This window comes from Heterocephalus glaber, unplaced genomic scaffold (assembly GCF_053883595.1).
Source record: "Heterocephalus glaber isolate CG9 unplaced genomic scaffold, H.glaber_assembly_v1.0 deba00001504, whole genome shotgun sequence".
In the NCBI taxonomy this organism is placed as follows: domain Eukaryota; kingdom Metazoa; phylum Chordata; class Mammalia; order Rodentia; family Bathyergidae; genus Heterocephalus; species Heterocephalus glaber.
Window position 1 is genome coordinate 61,743,665 of NW_028258324.1, and position 5,324 is coordinate 61,748,988.

General features: G+C 35.1%; 1 pseudogene; it reads right to left on the minus strand.

Moving 5' to 3' along the window:
* Nucleotides 1–2,853: 2,853 nt before the first annotated feature.
* On the minus strand, nt 2,854–3,977 carry LOC101697278 (heterogeneous nuclear ribonucleoprotein A1-like; annotated as a pseudogene).
* Between the last annotated feature and the right edge of the window lie 1,347 nt (nt 3,978–5,324).

The window sequence follows — 5,324 nt, forward strand, 5'->3', positions numbered from 1 at the left end:
GCCACCTGCCTCACAAGCACAAGGTCCCAAGTTCTATCCCTGGTACCAAAAAAAATAAAGTAAAACAAAATTATTTTAATTATCCCATTTATTTTGCTTTTCCTTTTAAATTTAGAAAAAGCTTGTCTACATCTACATAAAAAATCTTGCTATGATTTTGGTAAGAATTGTGTTATATCTGTATATCAATCTGGGGAAAACTGACATCATTATTTTGTGAGGCTTCCTATCCATGAAATTATATATCAACCACATGCTTAGATTTTTCATTGATTTCTTTCATTAGCATTTTGAAATTTTGTCTTGTACATATTTTGTTAGATTTACACCTCAGTATTTAATTTGTTGAGTGAATATAAATGGTACTATGTTAAAATTTTGGTACCCATGTATTTGTTGCTAGTATATATAAACATGATTGATTTTTGTCATTTATTTTATATTCTAAGCCCTTGTTGAACTCACTTTATTAGTTCTACAGCTTTTGAAATTTTAAATTTTTTTAATTTAAAAATTTTTTTGGTACCGGGCATCAAACTTGGGACCTTGCGCTTGTGAGGCAGGTGGCAGAATGACTGAGCTAAATCCCTGGCTCCCTATGTGTAATTTTTCAAGTTGAAGAGGCTCACCTCTACTCTGTATTTGGGGGAGTTTTTAAAAAAATCATAAATGGGTGTTGAATTGCCTAATTCTTTATCTGCATCTGTTGATATGATTATGTTTTCATCTTTATTGATATAGTGAATTATAATTTTGCATTTCTTGGTTCAATACACATGGTCATGATATATTATCCTTTTAATATATAGTTAGATTTTTTTTTTTTTTTTTTGGTATCAGGGATCAAACTCAGGTCCTTGCACTTGCAAGGCAGGTGGCAGAACCACAGTTAGATCTTATTTTTGAAAATCCTGATCTTTGTGTCTATGTTCATGAAGAATATTGTCTTCAGTTTTCTTCTGATCTCTGGTTTTGGTATCAGGTAATACTAGTCTCTTAAAATAAGTTAAGAGGTGTTCTCTCTTCCTCTATTTTATAAAAAATTTTATGTACAATAATATTTCTTCTTTAAACAATTGGTAGAATATACCAACAAGGCCATCTAGGCCTGAAATTTTCTAATTGAAACATTTGTTTATCAGTTTAGCTTCTTTAATTGACATGAGGCAATTCGAATTTTAAAATTTCTTTTTGAGTCATTTTTGGTACTTATGTCTTAACAATGGATTTACTCTCTTAACCTAAGTTGTTAAGTACATTGCTATGAAGTTATTAATAACAAGCCCTATTAGCCTTTGGAGGAGCTATATTAATGTTCTTTTATTTCTGATAATTGTTAAATTTGTGTCTTCTCTTGTACTTTCTTGATCAGCATGGCTGTAGTTTATTGATCTTTTTAGGAACCCCATTTTTGTTTCATTGATTTTTTTTTTTTTTTTTTGTACCAGGGATCAAACTCAGGACCTTGCACTTGCGAGCCCTGCACCAGAACCAGTGAGCTAAATCCCTGGGCCCTTCATTGATTTTTCTGTGTAATTTTTTCATTCTGTGTTTTATTGATTTCTGTGGTTTATTATTTTTTCCTTAAATTTTACTTGGGTTCAATTCTCTTCTTTTTCTATCTTATAAGAGTTATGTAGGTTTTAGCCTGTCATGATTCCTGAACAGATGATGTACACTTGAAAAGAATATGTATTCTTGCCATCATTGTAAATATTATCTTACAAATATTAATTAGGTCAAAGTGGTTAAAGTTGTTCAAATTGAGTCTCTGCTGATAATATTTATTTAATTGTTCTATCTTGCTGAGAATGAGACATTAAAATCTCTGACTATGGTCATGGATTTATTTGTTTCTCCTTTTAACTGTTAATTTTTACCACACATATTTTTAGGGTCTGTTGTTAGGTACATCTATATTTATGATTGTTATGTAATTCTATTGAATTGATTCTTGCATTATGAAATGTTTTTTTTTCTTCAGCTTTTGATTTTATGTCTATTTTTATCTGATAAAATATATATTAGTATAGTTTCTCAAAGTTTCTTAATATTATTGTTTACATGGCAAATATTTTTTACAATCCACTTATACTTTATCTCACTATATATAACACCACCAACAACAGCAACAACAATAATTGGTCCTGGCTTTTATTTTCATTCATCTGTTCAGTTCTGTGTATTTAGTCCCTTAAATGTTAATGTCATTATTAATATGGTTGAGTTGGGCCTACTATTTTATAATTTGCTATTTGTCCCTACTATTTATTTTTCCAATTCTTCTTTTTCTGCATTTTTTTTCCATTCAAGAGAAATCATTTATTGATTACACAAGATAATGGATGATACATAGCTTCAATCCCATCTATCATCTTATCTGGTACCATTATTCAATTTAGACATTGTATAGGATGTGCCAACAATCATTTTTATAACCAAATAACTGACTCTGCTTGCTTGGGTGATCTTTTTAATGGTCAAATTCAGAGGTCAGAACAGTAGCTGTCAGTTCAACTACACCGAGGTTTCTGAAGACAATGGCTTCATTACCCAAGCAATTGTGAAGAAACTTTTAAATGGAACCTGGTATCACCCTGAAGGAATTCTAACTTCACACTGTTGGGGATGTTTACCAAGTTGGCTTCACAGTAGACTAAGTTTACACAGCACATTTAAAAAAAGACACATTTATTCAGCGTCATGATCAGACTATTACATTTAGCAATCAACAGCATGGGTGCAAAAAAAGGTCTACATTCAAACCCTTTGTTGGAAGGCTTTACACTTTCCACAGAACAGAAACTGAAATAACCTGTTATACAATTAATCATGAGTCTCGAGTTCTTTTGCCCATACACATGAGTATTGTCTAAAACATGTCTTCTTTGTAGCAGCTAGGCCCTGCCACCACTGTGCTTGGCTGAGTTCACAAATCTGCTGTAATCTGTAGCTTCCCTGTCACTTCTCTGGCTCTCTTCCCCTGCTAAGCTTTGTTTCCTGGCAGTATTAAAACCTTCTGCCACCGCCATAGCTACTGCTGCTGCTGGATCTGCCATAGCCTCTGTGATTTCATGGTTTGGCAAAGTATTGGCCTTCACCACCATAGGGCCCAGAGCTTCTGCCTCCAAAGTTTCCTCCCTTCATGGGTCCAAAATTTGAAGATTGATTGTTGTAATTGCCAAAATCATTGCAGCCTCCACCACCTCCAAAACTGCTGTATCATTACCAAATCCATTGTAGCCATCCCCACTGCCACCATATCCACCTCCACCACAGCTGTCACTAAAGCCACCTTGACCACTGAAGTTTCCTCCCCAACTGAAATTGTCCTTGCCACCAAAACCAACTCCATGGTCAACTCCAAAATTTCCAGAAATACTTTGACCTTTTTGGCTAGATGAAGCACTAGCCATCTCCTGTTTCGACAGGGCTTTCCTCAGTTCACAGTTGTGGCCGTTCACAGTATGGTATTACTGAATGACAATCTTATCCACAGAATCATGGTCATCAAAGGTTACAAAAGCAAAACCCCTCTTCTTCCTACTGCCTCGGTCAGTCATGATTTCAATCACTTCAATTTTTCCATACTGTTTGAAATAATCTTGTAGGTGATGTTCTTCAGTATCTTCTTTAATGCCACCGACAAAGATCTTCTTCACAGTTAAGTGGGCACCCGGTCTTTGAGAATCTTCTCTTGAGACAGTTCTCTTTGGTTCCACAACTCCTCCATCCATCACTTGTGTGGCCTTGCGTTCATGGCTGCCTGCATCCACCTCTTCCACAGTGGCATAAGTGACAAACCCAAAGCCCCTGGAGCGCTTGGTGTTTGGATCTCTCATTACCACACAGTCCGTGAGCATTCCCCATTGCTCAGAATGGCTTCTCAGACTCTCATCTGTTGTTTGAAAGCTCAGCCCTCTGATGAAGAGCTTCCGCAGCTATTCAGGCTCCTTAGAAGACTCTGACTTAGACATGACAGTAGTCGGAAGAGAGACCAAAGATGTTTCCTCGGCGGTGTCCACGAGCAAAAAGGCTTTTTCTGCATTTTTGTTGGACAATTTCTGGAATTCAATTTTATTTTACATATTGACTTTTAGCTATATCTCTGAATGATTATATATTATACATATCCTTAAATCTTCATAATCTGCTCATAGTTACTATATGATACAAAATGACAAAAGTTTCAACTATCATTTCATTCACTCTTCCATTCCTCATGTCTTACATATTATTGGTATTACATTGATATGCATTATAAACCACACAAGGCATGACAAAGCTTTTGTTTTAGGTAGTCATATATATTATAAAGAAATTAAGAGGAAAAAATAGTTTTGGATAGATCTAAATATTTGTATTTCTAATACTCTTTCTGAGGATTGAAGTTCCCAAGGGTAACATCTAGCTTCAGTTTGGAAAACTTCCACAGCATATTCTGTAATGCAAGTCTATTGGAGACAAATTTGCTCAGTTAATTTTCTGACTTATGACACTCTGGTTTGTTGTTTATTAAATGTCTTGAATCTGTAAATTCATATCCTTCATTATATTTGAGAAAATTTGGCTAGTACTTTTTCTTTTTCTTTTCTTTTTTTTTTTTTTCAGACAGGGTCTCACTGTGTAGTTCAGACTGGTCTTGAACTCACTGTGTAGCCCAGGCTGGCCTTGAACTCATGGGAATCCTCCTGTCTCAGCCTCCCAAGTGCTCAGATTACAGGTATGTACCACCACACCCAGCTACTTTTTAAAGTTTTTTTTCTACTCCATTGTCTACCTTCCCTTTCGTTGAGATATTTATATTTATCAAAACCCTGCTGGGCCAGGGATTTAGCTCAGTGGTTTTTCTGTCTGTTGCGCAAGCACAAAGACCTGAATTCGATCCCTGGCACCAAAAAAAACCCCAAAACCTGCTAAGTTACATTTTCACCTTATTCTTTACATCGGCAATTTATTTAGGTATAAGTTCTCTTTCTTTCTGTCATCTCCATTCTGTTGTTAAATCCACATAATGATCTTTCAAATTTTTTTCTGATACTGTATTTTTCATTTCTAGAATTTCTGCTTTTATTATTTCTTTGCTGATAGATTTCCTATCTCTTCATTCACCATGAGCGTATTTTCTTCTTCATGTAATATAATGTATGCTAGAAATTCTTTGCCTGCTAATTACAACATCTGGATCATCTTTTGTTGTCTGAGCTTATGTTCTTCTTTTTTTGTTTGTTTGTTTGTTTTGAGGCAGGGTCTCCCTTTGTAGTTCAGGCTGGCCCTGAACTCACTATGTAACCCAGACTACCCTCAAACTCGCAGTGATCCTC